Raw genomic sequence first — 17,088 nt, 5'->3', positions numbered from 1 at the left:
GAAGTGTGTTATATTGTTGAAAAAGGAAGGTCTTCCAGAAAGATCAATACATCACCATGGGTGGGGGAGGCGGGGCCTCTCCCTGGGAAGCGCCCAGCTCACCTGCCAGTGTTCCTGTTCTGCTGGGAATCTGAATGGGGGTGGAAGACCCCCCCTCAAAACCACCCCCTTTCACCATCTGGGGGCAACACCAAAGGCCAGTGAAAACTGGTTTTCATCTCAACTCCAGCTTGGAATGAGAAGCAATCTCCCGGGTCTAACAGTCCGAGTTTCAGAACACTTTTCTGGGTAATTAGGCTAGGTAGCTGCTAAAATGGGTCCCATGCAAGCATGGAACACAGAGTGGGCAACCTCGGAGGGAGGGCGGGTGGGCGGGAGGTGATCAACCAAAGACCTGGTATGCACATAGGCATAACCCACGCACACAGACAATAGGGCGGTGAAGGCCTGGGCGGGGGCGGGGGCGGGGGCGGGCTGGAGGAGGTCAATGGGGGAAAAGGGGGGACATAGGTAATACTTTCATCAATCAAGATAAAAATAAATAAAAATGGGTCCAGGCCCTGGTAGGTTCCAAGTGAAATTTTCCAATTGCAGCACAGCATTTGGGTGTGGGGAGGAGCGATGAGGAGACTCGGCGGCACATGACATTGTTTTCAACATGTGAGCGATGCACACCGACGAGGAAAACAAAGAGGGAGGAGGCCGCAGGGTGTGGCCCGCCGGCCGCCAGTCCTCGGGCAGGAACAAGGGCTTCGCGGCCTGGAACCTTGTGCTGCGGGTCGCGCCGCCCGGGCTGCTGGGGGGAAGCTTTTCCGAGTGGGACCGTGAGCCGCGCTGGTAAACAGAGCGCCGGTCGGGGAGGGTTCGCTGCCGGGCGGGGAGGGTTCGCGGCCGGGCCGGGCTGTCACCGCGAGTCGGGCGGGTCTGCAAGCCCAGCCCGAGCCGGGAGTGAACGGCAGGCCCGGCAGGTGAAGGGCAGGAAGCGGCGGGGCCAGGTGAGCATCTGCCAGCTTCTGGGCAGCCTGCTGGGCGCCGGGGGCGGGGTGGGGAGGGCAGGGTGGTAAATATCCGAGCGCTCCCCGCGGCAGCGGTGATGATCTCGCTGTTTCTTCCAGGCGCTGTTTTTTTTTTTATTTCATTCTGGAGGCTGCACTAAGATGCAATGGGTGATGGGTGAGGGGAGACTCCCTGGTGCCTCGTCTGCTCGTTCGTATGGACTCGGTGTGTAAGTGGAAGGCAGTGCCATTGCTGGTCCTGCTCTGTGCGTTGTCTGCAGCCCCCACCCCTACCCCACCTCCGCCCCCGCCCCTCCCCCGGGTCCAAGAAGCCAAACCTCAGCAGAGCTTTGACCTCACATCAAGCTGGGCTCCCGGAGACACAAGTGTTCCTTCCGTCGACTCCGCTCACCTTTAATGTAAAATAAATGCAACTGTGTAACCGACGGCAAGCATGGCTTGGCCTCCTGTGAGAGAATTACTAAGCTAAAAAAAGCAGGATAAGGGAATTTCAGACCCTCGCCTCCCATGGAACGGGTTACTACCGATGTGCACACGTGGGTGACAAGCTAGGACTGATCTAGAGTTGTGGCTTGCAAAGCAGGGCAGACTTGGATTTCCCAGGTGGAACAGATTGAGCTGTGTGCTGTTGTCAACTTATTGGGAAGTTTTCGTTCTCCTTTTCTTTGCTCCTCCTTGGAAAAGAGAAACACCTGGGGTTTGGGTTTTTTTTTTGGTAATATTTTCATTTCAGCCGTCACAGTGAATTGTGATTTGCATTCATTCATAAGTTATTTTATTATAAACTACCATGTGCAAGTTATAATTGGAGTACCTAAAATAAATACAAGACCGTTTTTTTGTTTTGTTTTGTTTTTTCGTTAACTTCATGAACATGCCTGAACCATCATTGGGCTAAAAGGTCAGTAGACATGTAGCTCCTTGGTCACATCATGTAACTTTTAGTTAGTGGAAGAATATTCGGTTACATTGCACATAGAGAAGTGTTTTAAATGTACACATCAAGGAAATACTGTTGATGCCTGATGACGTCTCTACGGTGAATGTTTTCACAATGTAGTGGTTGATAGCAGGAACTAGCAAGCCAGATTGGGTTTGAATTCCTTCGTGGTGACTTCCCATTTGTAATCTTGGACCACTTACTTACTGCGTTTCTTACTCTGTAGAATGGGGATAAGAACAGGACTGATCTCATAGGATTGCTATGAGGAATGAATGCGTTAATATCTTTAAAGTACTTCGACCGTGTATGTAGCAGTTGCTATATGCGTGTTTGTTAATAAATACATAAAAGTAAAGCAGTGTTGAAAGGAAGATGGTGGTAGCCAGGAGCTGGGAAAGGGGGGTAAAATGCAGAATAGTTAACCAGGTATAGAGTTTCAGTTTTGCAAGATGAAGAGTTGTAGAGATTGGTTGCACAACAGTGTGAATGTACTTAACGGTACTGAACTGTACACCTAAAACGGATTTAGATGGCAAATTTTCTATAATGTGTATTGTAAAAGTTTCCCCACGATTACAAATTTAAAAAAGTACCCGTGTCAGCAAAGTTATGTCTTAGCACACAGCAGCCCCATCCACAGTTGCCTTTGCCATCGCGAAAATGCAACTTTGGCAGTCATCAGTAAGATTCGTTTATTCGACAAATGCATGCAATTAAGACATCATGAAGAGCACAAGCAAATTACAAAAAGATAGTGCCTAAGAGTCTATGGCAGGCACAGTTCTAGAAATGCCCCTATCCCAAGATTGCATGCCCTAATCCCCAGAGCCTGTAAACATGATGAAATATCCCTTGAATGTGTTTTATATGGCACAGTTAAATTTAGGAAGGGGACATTATCTGGGTTGGTCTAATGTAATCACAGAAGCCCATAAAAGTAAAGAGTTTTCTCTGCCTGGGCAAATCAGAGAGATTTGAATCTGAGAAGGACTGACCCTGCTGTTGCTCTTTTGAAGATGGAAGGGACACTTGCGAAGGAACAGGGGCCACCTTGAGAAATGTGGGGGGCCTCGAGTTGCTGAGGGTCGCCCAGCATGGAAACTGGAACCTCAGACCTAGGGCCACAGGTAACTGGAGTCTGCCAGCAAATGGATTGAGCTCAGAACTGGATCCTGTGGCCGTGCCTTTAGTTAAAGGCCCCTCCTGGCCAACACCTTGATGGCAGCCTCGAGATAGAGACCCCGAGGAGAGAATGCAGCCACGGCCACCGAGATACAGCCCTTCAGAACTCTGAAATACAGAATGGGTGTTGTGTGAAGCCACTACGTTTGTGGAAATGAATTACGTAGCAATAGAAAACAAATACAGACTCCAGCAGAAACATGGGCAAAAGACAGGAACAGTCTATCCATAGAGAAGGAAGTGAAATGGCGCGTAGACATATGAACATGCTTTCTCTTACCATTAATCAAAGAAATGAAATTGAAGCAATGGCAAGGCACATTTTTCCAGCTTTTTGTTTACATAGATTTTTAAAAATTATAGCTCCCCACTTTAGTAAGTGTGCAGTGGAGCAGACACTCTCGGATGCTGTGAGGGGTTTACGGCCTTTCTGAAAAGGTTGTTGGCTCAGTGTATGAAAAACTTCACTAATGTTCCTACCCCTTGATCCAGTAATTCCACTTCTAGCAATCTATCCAAAGGAACTTATGATAAATGTTTTAAAAATGAATTTTCACAAATGTTTTAAACGTTTTGGTTAGGAAAGTCAGATATTGACAAGTCTAAATGCCCAACAGCAGGGGATCAGTTGAAACAAATTATGGTATCATCAAAAGATACGGTGCTATACAGACATTTAAAAAGATATTTATGCAGAATTTTAATTATGGAAAGGTGTTTACAAATTATTGTTAAATGGGGGACAAATAGGATGCCGTGGTCAGCAAACCGCAGCTCGCAAGCCATATGCGGCTCTTTGGCCCCTTGAGTGTGGCTCTTCCTAAGCCTTAGACAGTGATGGCAAACCTATGACACGTGTGTCAGAGGTGACACGCGAACTCATTTTTTTGGTTGATTTTTCTTTGTTAAATGGCATTTAAATATATAAAATAAAAATCAAAAATATAAGTCTTTGTTTTACTATGGTTGCAAATATCAAAAAATTTCTATATGTGACACGGCACCAGAGTTAAGTTAGGGTTTTTCAAAATGCTGATACGCCGAGCTCAAAAGGTTCGCCATCACTGCTTAGGAGTACGCTAATTAAGTTAATAACAATGTACGTACCTATATAGTTTAAGTTTAAAAAATTTGGCTCTCAAAAGAAATGTCAATCGCTGTACTGTTGATATTTGGCTCTGTTGACTAATGAGTTTGCCGACCACTGGATAGAGAACTGTATTACAGTATGTTCTCAACTATGTTTAAGAAAAAACAACCAGAAAGATGTACCTACTTAAGAGAGGGGCCATTGAATAGGCATCGTTTATTTCCTCTTTTATACTTTTCCGTATTTTCAAAATGTTGAACGATGAACATGTAGTAGTTTTTTATGCTCACAATGGTCTGTAAACATTATTTTGAAAGCAGTTAAGTCTCTGTGCTTTGGGAAATACAATGCATCTAAAACATTGTCTAGTTCAAATAATGGAGAAAATAAAAATCCATTAAGTAACTTCAATATGTGGCAGAAAGTGATTCGCCTGAGATCAGACAAGATCGGGCACGTTCACAGTGGTATGGCCACTGAAATTGATTCTTTTAAAAGAAAAACTATGAGATAGGAAATAACAAATATTGTTGGAAGGTTGGAAATGAAGTTGGATAACTTCTTTCTTAATAGAGTGACCAGTGAAAGCTTTGTGGTAGAAGGATCACTGAATATCATCCTATCTAATAAAAGAGAAAAATGGTAATTGGCGTACGACGATACCCTTTTCATTGGCTAATCAGGGCTATATGCAAATTAACTGCCAACTATGATTGGCAGTTAACTGCCAACTATGATTGGCAGTTAACTGCCAACTAAGATTGGCAGTTAACTGCCAACAAGATGGCGGTTAATTTGCATATGTAGGCACAATGCAGGGAGGTGAAAGGGAAAGCAGGAAGAAGCCCCCTGCCACTGACAGTGATCGGAAACCCAGGGGGGGAGCTAAGAGCTGGGGGGCAGGGCAGAGGCGGCCCTGGGGCCGCCTTTGCCCTGCCCCCCAGCCATGATCAGAGAATCAGGTGCCTTTTCCGCCCTGGCCAGTGATAGCAGGAAGTAGGGGTGGAGCCAGCGATGGGAGCTGGGCACGGTCGAAGCTGGCAGTCCCGGGAGCTAGGGGTCCCTTGCCTGGACCTAAAGCGAAGCCCACGATCGCGGGGCCGCTGCAGCTGCGGGTCCCCGCTGCCCGGGCCGGACGCCTCAGCCGGGCGGAGCCTGCAACCGGGGGGAGCTGGGGGTCCCCTGCCCAGGCCTGACACCTCTGGCGGAGGCCTCAGGCCTGGTCAAGGGGCCGATCCGGTGATTGGTGATCGGAGGGTGATGAGGGTCAACTCCTCTGGCCGAGGCATCAGGCCTGGGTGGGGGGCGGAGCCGGGGATTGGGGGGATATGATGGTCCCCTTGCCCAGGCCTGAAGCCTGGGTCAGAGGAATCAGGCTTGGGCGGGGGGTGGAGCAAGCGATCAGAGGGAGATGGGGGTCCCCTGCCCAGGCATGATTCCTGGGCCAGAGGCCTCAGGCCGGAGCGGGGGCCAGAGCCAGTGATCGGGGGGAGATGGGGGTCCCCTGTCCAAGCCTGACACCTCTGGCGGAGGCGTCAGGCCTGGGCAAGGGGCCGATCAGGCGATCGGAGGGTGATGGGGGTCTATGCCGCTGGCTGAGGCGTCAGGCCTGGGCAAAGGGCCAATCCTGCGATTGGAGGGTGATGGGGGTCAACGCCTGAGGGCTCCCAGTATGTGAGAGGGGGCAGGCTGGGCTGAGGGACACTCCCCTCCCCACACACACCCAGTGCACGAATTTCGTGCACCGGGCCCCTAGTACTGAAATAATAGGAAAGGAAGGTACATGGTTGAATTCTTATTAAAAGTGTTTGTTTTTCCATAGATGGATTTTAGGCTTTGGGCTTGGACCTTGGTTACCTATACAAGTGGAAAGTAAAGAACTATGATGGATATGTAACCTTCTGCAAAAAAAAAAGAAAAAGAAAAAATGAAAACTCTGCATGTTATGAATAGGAAAACCAAGCTGGACCTAAGCCATTAACATTTGCATTAAAAAAATCCAAAGCAGCCCAGCTGGTGTGGCTCAGTGGTTGAGCATGACTTATGAACCAGGAGGTCACAGTTCGATTCCCGGGAAGGTCAGGGCAGGGCAGGTCAGGGCATGGGCTCGGTCACCAGTGTGGAGTGTGCAGGAGGCAGCCAATCATTGATTCTCTCTCATCATTGATGTTTCTATCTCTCTCTCTTCCTCTCTGAAATCAATAAAAATATGTTTAAAAAAAAACCCCAAAACATCCAAAGCTAATATTTTATCAGATACTTGATATGCTGTAGTCCAGTTTAATCATGTGTGGAGCCTAGTTACAGTACTTGAAGTCAATTAAGAAGCAGGCAGGTGTATGGATGGGTGCTACTCTCATTACTAGCTTCGGAACACCTGGTTTTAATAGAAACCTTGGGCAGGTTTTTTAGAAGACTCTTCTCTCTAAACCAGTGGTTCTGAACCTTGGCTGCACATTAGAATCACCTGGGAATCTTTTTAAAATCCTGATTTCTGGGCCTCATCCTCCGGAAATTCTGTTTCTTTGTTATGGGGTGAAGCCACAACATTAGTAACAAAGAAACAGAATTTCCGAAGGATGAGGCCCAGAAATCAGGATTTTAAAAAGATTCCCAGGTGATTCTAATGTGCAGCCAAGGCTCAGAACCACTACTCTAAACCATTTGGAGGGATATCTAGCAAGAATTGCTTCTTTCTTTTTCTTTTAGGGTAGATTTTGTCTTTGGTTTATAAGTAGCCAAATGACATGCCAGTTTGGAGCTTCTGGTGCAGGCTAAATAATTCAGAGGACTAAGGACTGAGAAGGTGATAAAAATGACCACCAGTAGTCAATTCCATGCATGATGTTTGCTCTCTTTCATTGGCCACTGTAGATATTACCAAGCAGACAATAAAAAGTCCACATAATTTATTTTCATACTGACAATAAGGTAAGAACTTTATTTGGTCCATGAGTGTAATTAATTTTGATGGCAACATGAGTTGTGAGCAGAAATCAAAGTCAAAATAGAGAGGCTATTGCATTGAGATCTCAGGCTTGCTATTTTCATTAACATTTTGTTTGTTTTTCAGATACTCATTAACTGTAAATTTGAGTTATGTGTTTCAAATTGGATTCCCAGGTTATATGCCACCTGAGTGTGGTAGAGATTTATTTGTTCAGTTATCTTGATTAGCGTACCAATTTATAATTCAGTACAAACTAAAGCTGCCTGTTCTGCCTTATCTGGTTTGCGTTTGGACATTTATCTAACTGGAAATTTGCTAAATATCCCCTTCACCTTGTGGTCTGTAGGTGTGATTATAAATGTACATTTTCAGTCACAGAACAGGAACATATAGGTTAGAAAACAGTAGAAATGTGACCAGCACTTTTTCTGCGCAAGGAAATTAGCTAAATGATCTCCTCCCAGGTGTTCTTGGTCCATTTTTATCAGCACTCTAACCTTTCCAGAACAATTTCTCTTCTGCCTTTAGGGATTCATTGATTAAACATGTAAGAATTGAGCGCTTGTTTTGTGCCATGGCACAGAGCTCTTGAACTTGAAGCTAGGAATACAATATTGAACAAAATAGGCCCATTCTTGCCTTCATGAAGCTTATCATCTAGTGGGGCAGACAGACGAGTCATCAGGCCATTTCACACAGAGTGAGAAATATGATAATTGAGGACATCAGGGCGCTACAGGAGCACATAAGAGGGACGACCAAAATGGACATCCAAGTAGCGTGCCTGTGTGTTGCAGGAAAGCGTGAGGAGAGGGAGATTAAAGAGAGAAGCCCAGGAGAGTAAGAGGCCAGGAGCCCCTACAGGCAATGTTAAGGAGTGTGGTTTATCCAGAAGATAACAAGTTTTTAATTTTAGAAATGGCTCAGTGTGGCAAATGGATTGGTGGAGGGCAAGACTGACTGCGAGAAGACAATGGTGGTGTCTGAACTAAGACAGTAACGAAGGAGAGCAATGGATAGATTTTGCAGATCTTGTAGAGGCAGAGTCAGTATGACCAGCTGATCTGGAGTGACTGTGGGTGAAGGAGCAAGAAGGTGACGGTCATCTTTCTGGAGTGGATGATGATGCTCTTCACTATACGGAGAATGCCAGGGGGAGGGGAGAATGCCAGGGGGAGGGGAGAATGCCAGGGGGAGGGGGAGAATGCCAGGGGGAGGGGGAGAATGCCAGGGGGAGGGGAGAATGCCAGGGGGAGGGGAGAATGCCAGGGGGAGGGGAGAATGCCAGGGGGAGATGAGGAGTTTGGTTTTGTGTCTGTTAGGAACTAGGAGACAACCAAATGCAGTTGCATATGTGAGTCTAGAGTTCAGAACAGTCCGTTCCTCATCTACCATGTGGATTGTAGCTGAAGCCACAGGAATAGAGAAGACCATTCAGGAAGAGGAACTTATTAGGAGGGTCACGGGGGAATGGAGGAATGCCTTCACTTATGATATGGGCAGAGGAAGGAGCTCCTGGAAGGGACTGAAAGGAGCACCCAGAGATAAAGGAGAAATACCAGACCGACTGTGTCAGTGAATTCACGAGAGCAATGCAAAGAGTGGGTGTTCAGTAGGCCAAATACTGCTGAGAGGTCAGTCAGGAGGGGGGTGGAAAGTCTCCTGGGTTTAGCAATAAGGAAATTGTTAACCCCTGCCTGTGCGGTTTCAGCCGGGCAGAACCAGATTGCTTCTGGGGGAGAATGAATGGATGGTGAGAGGTGGAGTCAGAAAATATAAAGAACACATTTCAAGAAACTTAGAAGAAAAAGGGAGGAGGGAGAAGTGTCCTAGCTGTGGAGGAACTTGGGGGACAAGGGAGGGTATTACTTATTTATATTTTTTCTTCTTTAAGAAGAGACACTCCATTTGAGTCATCCTGCATCTTGCACCCTGGAATCCCTTCACTCCAGGACCACTAGGAAAGCTGATGCATAGCAACTCATGCTGCTGTGTGCACAGTGCAGGAGGGACCCTTGACTCAATTAAAACCTTTTCCCAGAGCTTCCTGAACTCATTGCTCTTACCACTCTCTTCGCCAGTTAGGTGGTTTATAATGGAAGGAAATGAAAGAGAATATGGTGACCCTTTCCCCGGGACCATATAGACAACCCCAATTGCCATCCTGTGCACAAAGCACTACATCCTATCATTTGATTCACACTCCAAAACAACCTGTGAAGAAGGTAGAACCTGAAATGCAGGTTCAAGTGACTCGCCCAGAATTCTGCATCTGGTACTAGTGCATGGAAGGTCCAAGCTCAGGTGTTCTAATTCCAGATCTTCTGATCCAAAATAATTGCCCTTCATTGAAAGTTAGATATGATGCCTATATTTTCCCTGTAGTGGGGTCATGTGAAACCCTGGGCTTATTGTCTTCTAGTACATTTAAGAAATAAGACTGAAAGTTGTGTGTCAAATTTGTTATTTTGTTTATACACTGATATTTCACTCCCCATCAACCTCCCCCCCCCCCAAAAAAAAAGGTACATTGGTTTTAGAAGGAGGCAGTTTATTTGGACATGCCTGAATACTCAAAATGTGTTTGAATTATCTGTAGTCACATCTGATTTGAAACTATTTCTTTTAATTCTTTTGACACAAACACTTATTTCCAGGTTTTTAAAAAAGCAAACATTTTTACGAGTGTTTGTATTTATTGGCTAAATGAAAAATGATGTCTCAGGGAAACATTAGTGAAAGGTTTGTGCAATTAGGACTACACAAACATTTGCAAAAGCACTTGTTTGGCCTAAATGAAGTCAGTTATTACACCCTTGCAGGCATTCCAAATATCGTGTCCAAGGTCACTGAGAGAACTGAGGTTAGCCATTCAGAGAACAGCCCTTATTCTGTTTGCTCAGGGACCTCTCATCCACCATTCCCATGACACAGAAGTATTACAGAGGTGATTTTTATTTTTTTGTAAATTAAGTATAAACTGTTTCCCTGGGTATAAAGATGATACTTGCCAATTAACTTTCAGAGTTGTGGGGTTAACAAACAGTAATATTTAAAAATCAACATGAAAGTTGCTGGTGTTTGACACTAAAATTCAAAGCATCATGTGTGTAAAATTTTAGCTGTATTATCTCAAAGCAATTAATTTACTATGAATTGTGACATAGGACTGTATGTGCATTTTAAAGATTTTTAAAAATTGATTTTTAGAGAGAGAGTAAGGGAGAGGGAGAGGAAGTGGGAGCGAGACATCAATCAGCTGCCTCTTGCATGCACCCCACCGGGGATGGAACCCGCAACCTGGGCATGTGCCCTAACTGGGAATTGACAGGGAAGTGAACTGGCGACCTTTCGGTGTACTGAATGACACCCAACCACTTGAGCCACACCGGCCAGGGCTGTGTGTGCATTTTAGAGTCTTGCTTCCACTCACTTATTGGCCATATGACCTTGAACAATGTACTTTATTTCTTAAATCTCGATTTCCTTATCTGTAAAGTGGTGATGATAATACCGGCTCTCTAGTAGGGTTGTTGTGAGGATTTACCAATATAATGCAGAGAAAGGGCTTACCATAATGACTGCCCTATAGTAAGTACTCAGTAAGTATTAGCTGTGACTCTTTAGTCTTGGTCTTGGCTTAGGAATTATAAGAACTATCTTTATTGTTCTTATTTTATTAAATACATCATCCTACATTTAACACGTGTCCATCCACATTGAAGGAGTCCCAACTATCATATGCCTATCATTCTAATGTCAGATCAAAACAGTTAAGGAAATATGGGCCAATCAGAGTTCCAGAGCGCAACTCCAGAATGCTTACACGCTGCAGGGTTGTTTTGTAAAAATTCATTCCATACTAATAGTAGTCCATAATAAAAGAAATTTAGACCCAGATTTGGAGACAAAAGTATAGTTTCTACTGTTCTTCTTCATACCTTGTAAATTTTTCCTTTATCCCATATGATGGGCAGAGGTTTTTCTGGCCTTCACATTGTACATAGTAAAATAACAAGGACTCATCCTGCTATTTTGCCTTACCTTGTCCTTATCTCTGAGGGTCAAAGACAGTATTTTGTCTGCCTTTGCCAGCCTTGCTTTGCCTTTGTAGCCAACGTTAATGTCACAGATTAATTCCAGAAGGGAGGGGTCATGGATGCAGCCCATCACCACGGAGTGTATCTGCCCTTTCAAATGAGAAGTGAGTCACCTTTTGATCTTATCATGGGCTGTCTCTCTCCAGGTGCCATTTAACAAAGACCCAGGCTTAAGTTTTTTTTAGCAGGTTCAAGTGTAGCAAAGAAAGAAGAAAAATCAGTTAATTACCTCTCGTGTTCATTCACCATGAATACCCACAGGAAGCAGTTTTGTAAATATGTGCTAACTTACAAGCTGGTTGTTGTTTTGAAGGTTAGAGTTGTAAGTAGTCTTCCTCCTGCTAACCAGCTGCAATGACCTAAGGAATTGAAGTCAACAGGAAGTGAGACGATTATTCATTTCCTCTAACATCCAGCAAAGGCCTTCTGTTGATCAGGTGTGTCTGTGGGTCAGAAAGACTTGGACAGCTTGTGAAGAAGCTCTCTGTACTCTTGCCTCCCAACTGTGCGGCTGTTAGTTCACTCCAAACTCTCTCCTGGGTGGGACCTCTGGAGCTGTTACTGTTGGGACAGCTTCAGGACGGAAGCCCCATTGCTAGAGCAGGTACATTGGTTCTGTTTGTTTCCTTTGTCTTTGGTTTCTTTCAACTGAAGTCATCTATATGAAGACATATTATTATGTCATTTAATTGTGTTCTGTCACTTAAGACCCTTGCTTTATTGTCCCTTGCTTAGTAATGATTCCTTGGTTATGTACCCATTTTGTTTACTTCTGTTGAAGCACATTTTACATTTGGTTTTGTGTTGTTTCCCCATTAGCTAACTCGAGGGCAGGAGCTGTGTTTTGTGTTCCTAGCATCTAGCTTAGTGTTTGAGTACTTGGCCTGGCCCATCCTCTTGTAAATGCTTGTTGAGTATAAGTGGTTGTGTGGTTAGGATTCAGCTAGCTTCTAATAGGAATGGGAACTGTTTTTGATTTTACAAAGAACTTCACGTGCATTACCCACATTTGTGCTCACAGCTCTCTAAGGTAGATGTGGGCAGGCCTTGGCAGGATTTTCATTTTGCAGATAATAGGGGCCCAGAAGCACTGAGTCAGCCTGACTTGCTGGAAGTCATTCAGCTTAGAAGGCAATGCGAGGACATGAGCCCTTTTCCGGTGTCAGAAATTTGTGTTCTTGCCATTGCTACACCTTTGTCCCACTGAATAAACTCAAAACTGGGAAGCTCACACATGGGTTGGATTCAACCTTCTTGTTTGTGGTCCTTCTAACAAAAGTGATTCAAAAGGTAATTGAACTTGGGTGGCTCACAGGACTTGGTAATTAGACAGGGGTTCCAGGAACTCTTTTTCCTTCCCCATAGGGACTTCATTTGACTATAGATGAGTCATCTTGATCTCTCTTTCATCATCTTTAAAATAGTCCTGCTGCTTTATTCGCCTCTCTCTGGTGAGATGCTACATGTATTTACCAAGAAGTATATCAACGCCGGGCTGGTGTGGCTCAGAAGTTGAGCATCAACCTATGAACCAAGAGGTCATGGTTTGATTCCAGGTCAGGGCACTTGCCTGGGTTGCAAGCTCATCCCCAGTAGGGGGTATGCAGGAGGCAGCCAATCAATTATTCTTTCTCATCATTGATGTTTCTATCTCTCCCTCTCCCTTCCTCTCTCTGAAATCAATAAAAATATTTTTAAAAAGAAGCATATCAAACAGTGTATAAACTGTACTCTAAACCATGCATGTGAAGGTGATTATTCTCAGTAAAGTCAAGTGATTTTTGCTCAGGTTAACTGAATTTGAGGAGTTTGTGAGAAAATTGAATTACATTCAGTTCTGTATTGCGCTTGGAAATGTAGTCGCCAGTACTCAGGTTCAAGTAGAAGATTCTAAGAAGTTATATGAGCTGACGACATCTTTAAATCTAAAGCTACTTCCCTAGCTCTTTTTGGGTGTTTTGCATGTCTGGGTCTTAGTGTACCTCCTTGGGGGTGTCATTACCTTTGTTGTTGTAGGGTGTCACATGTTCAGCCCAGGCCAGCTGGCTTTGCTCAGGGGGCACCTACATGGACACTGGTCAGTTATTCCCTGTTGCAGTTGGAGGGTGATTTTAGCAACATGTGGTTGTTATGATGGAAATTTTCACCGTCTTCATCTCAGTCCTGGGAAGAAGATAATTTGAATGGCATTTCGGTTTGTTTTTGAATCACTGTTCCCTGCCATGGAGGTAAAGGGAAATGGAAAACATGGACTCTGCATTTTTGGACACTTACATAACCGAAGTGTGTCTTGTTTCTAAAAGCAGGACATTGGAACTTGTTGGTTTTACAAAATGGGTTTCCCAATCAAAAGCCTTGGCTCTTCAATCCGCGGTTGACCTAGGGGCGGAATAACATCACTGCCTTCAATAACAAAGCAATCTGAGATTTGAAGTGCCAGGCTTATATTTAGTTTGGTTTCTGGGAAAACATCTTGGGGCATCAAATGCCTCAGTGATTTTGCAAGTGGCAAACAATAAACAAGCGCAGAGATGCACTGAAAAATGCTTTAAATGGGTTGTCTGGGGGTATTTCAAAGGGACATCTCCTAACGGGTGTTAGAAAGAGCTAGAGCTAGAGCTCGAGGTCGCTGGAAAAGGAGACCAGCTAAGCTGCTGATTTGGAGTGGTTTACAGAATAACCCCCGAGTGCAGCCTCGGTGCTTTTGTTTCTGTGAAAGGTCTGAGTGAGGGCTTTTGCTACCTGACCTTTGCCATGTTATTTTTAAACCTGGTTTCAATAGCTTACAAGCTTTCTCTACCAAGAAAAAATTTAAAAGCTCAAGTCAACATAATATTTTGGAAAGCATGTCAGATTTTACTTCAGTGAGCTTATAATGAATTCACATACGCTTTTGTCAGAAAACCCCGAGTGGTCTTTATATTTACAGTTGTCACTGCTGTGCAAACACACTCTCTATGCAGTTGTTCATTCAACAAATACTTACCAAGCACCCATTGTGCCCTGGCCATACTTCTAGGCCCAATGGAGGATTATAAAAATGAAATAGGGTAGAATTGCTGTTCTCAAGTTGATGTAAGTACAGTAGGGTAGGTGTGTGACTTTAGACAGTTTATATATCTCTGGGCCTTAGTTTCTCATCTGTAAAATGGAGATAATAGTACTCACATTGAACATTGTGAGAGTTAGAGATATAAAGTATCAAGCGATGTAACCGGCACAAAATAGGTTTTTGATAAATTATTTAGTAAATGTGATCATCATTTCAGAAAGAACAGGCAGCATGTGGTATATGTGTTGGGGGCAGTACCAAAGACGTGTGGATGTTTAAAGAGAGAGCAGACTGTTTTAGGATCAACAAATGCTGTGGAAGAGTGGATAGCATTGGAGCTTGAAGAGTGTACCTCAGAGATGACTGTAGGCAAAGTCTTGGAGTTGAGAAAGCATGGCATTTGAGAAATAGCATTCTAGTTTGGAGGAGAAGAGTATATTTTATGGAAGAGAAGTGGGAAGTTGTACAGGCAAGTGATGTCAGGATTGTGAAAGGCCTAGAGCGGCAGGTGAAAGAGCTGGACATTGTGGTCAATGGAAGCTCCATTAAAGGATTTTATTTGCTGCCGGCTCCCAGTGTCCTGTACTTTGTCCAGCCCTTCGAGAGCACTCGGCAAATATTAATTGAATGAATAACCGAGTATGATTTTAGACAAATTGAGCTTAATTTGGCCATGCGAATGCCAGGGTAGATTTGTCCCACAAGCAGTTGGGACCAGAGGTCAGGCCTGAGATTGAGACTGAAGGTGGACATTTGAGAGGCTTGGACATAGAAGTATTGTTGAAGTCACAAGTCTGGATAAATTGACCAGAAGAACCACATGCAGCTGTAGTGGGAGAAGAGAGCTTAGGCACTGTCCCCATTTGGTGAGGTGACCAGTAAGGACAGGAGGAAGATGGAGACTGAGAGTGCGGTGTCTCTGAAACCCAGGGGGAAATGTTTGCAGAGGCAGGTTAACAGCATCAAGGAGGGTCAGGACTTTGAAGAACCGTGGATGGGTAAGGAGGAGGTCGGGGTAGCCGGAGAAGAGACGTTCAGTCAGGTGGCGTCAGGTTGTAAGGTGTAAGTGGCACAGCACTCTCTGCGGCATTTCTTTCTTTTGTCAAGGTTAGTATTTGCCAGTATTTGCTTTTTGAGCGTACCCTTAAACAGCGTGCCCAAACTGTGTATATAATCTGATTCCAATGAGATATTGGACAAAAACACACCTATTGATTTGTTCTCTGAGTTATGGGATCGTGACTGATTTTTCTTTTCTTTCCCATATTTGTCATTCTTTTCCAGAGTTTCTATGAGTATTTATTACTTTTAGAACTGGAAAAAAACACTACAAATTATTTTTTAATGTTATACTCCTTATGCATTATATGTCAATAAACATTTATTGAAACTTGTATACAATGTAGCCACATTTTAAAAACATATTTTTTATTGATTTCAGAGAAGAAGGGAGAGGGAGAGGGAGAGGGAGAGGGAGAGGGAGAGGGAGGGAGGGAGAGAGAAACATCAATGATGAGAGAGAATCATTGATCGGCTGCCTCTTGCATACCCCACACTGGGGCTCAAGCCCACAACCTGGGCATGTGCCCTGTCTGGGAATCGAACTGTAACCTCCTGGGTCATAGGTTGATGCTTAGCCACTGAGCCACACCGGCTGGGCACAATGTAGGCATTTAATGTTCTCTCTAGGCCTATGAAAATGGGATCCCACGTGCGTTTCTAGCTGTCCTTCTCCGAAAGACTCCTGAATGCTTCTTACGAGGTCTCCATTGGTACCGTTTCCTTATCGGTTGCTTGTGGCTTATCTGTACTTTACCAATGTGCTAACTCTGTCTTTATGACAAAAACCACCATGAAAAATCATAACCTCTTGAGCCTCATGGTCCAGAAGTGTCATCTTACTGGGTCAGATCCTCTTGTGGCAGATCCTTCATATTACGTAATTTTAGAAAATTCTCAGTCAGCCACAGCCTTAACCAAAGGGAAGAACATGTGAGAGCCACATGTGCTGACCATTCTTGCAATCACCCTTGATTCTGAAAAGGACCGGCAGAAACAGTTTATCCTAGGTGTCCTTGGCATTGCATTCTTCTCTATAGTCTCAGCACCCATTAAATTCTGATCACAAGCCATTTAGTCATGGCGGGGGGGGGGGGGGAGCGAGGAAGGGGGGGGAGCCAGCACTTTTACCAAACAACTTGGGAGAACATGGCATCTCTGTGTGGGCCAGGCTGGTCTCACTGCTCATCTCTGCTTCTGCCTCTGTGTGGGAGGACTGCTGGATTCATCCTGTTGATTAGCCTTGCCCAATGAGCATGTAGACAGCAGATTTCCTTGTCAGACAATAGCAATTCACTGATTCTCCATCCTGTTGCCTTCTGATGCATGCATGGGTTCTTGGGTTTGAGCTTTGATTACCACCTTAACCAATGGACCTCAGCTTCTCAGTCTATTAAATAGAGGAAATAACCCTTTTTACAGAAAGAGTATTCTATACAGAAATAAGGTGAAATATCTATAGATCATCGAGTTGGGCTGAAACCAGTGTATCATCAGCAGTTGGTTGCTGACTGTGTTAATTGGGCTGACGAACCTTTCCCGGGAGGGAGAGACCAGGAGCACCTGGTTGTTGAATGGGTGAGGCCCAGTGGCGTGTGTCATAATTATACGTCAGTTTACAGTTTTTAAAGGCATGTTTGGACAGCTACCTCGTGAATGATCCACTGGTGAAGCAACTTGATATTAGCAACTGTAT

At 44.6% G+C, this 17,088-nt stretch overlaps 1 protein-coding gene across 8 annotated transcripts in view; it reads left to right on the top strand.

Moving 5' to 3' along the window:
* Positions 1 to 694: 694 nt before the first annotated feature.
* PLEKHM3 (pleckstrin homology domain containing M3) overlaps positions 695 to 17,088 on the top strand; it is a 177,268-nt gene continuing 160,874 nt past the window's right edge. For 6 of the 8 annotated variants that reach the window (XM_059702936.1, XM_059702933.1, XM_059702937.1 and 3 more), the window contains exon 1: positions 844 to 995. The gene's annotated coding sequence lies outside the window, so the exon portion shown is untranslated. The other 2 variants (XM_059702935.1, XM_059702934.1) reach the window with 2 other exon arrangements.

The sequence above is a fragment of the Myotis daubentonii genome, chromosome 7, assembly GCF_963259705.1.
Source record: "Myotis daubentonii chromosome 7, mMyoDau2.1, whole genome shotgun sequence".
NCBI lineage: Eukaryota > Metazoa > Chordata > Mammalia > Chiroptera > Vespertilionidae > Myotis > Myotis daubentonii.
The sequence above is the reverse complement of the archived record's forward strand: the minus strand, read 5'-3'. Positions and strand labels throughout refer to the sequence as shown.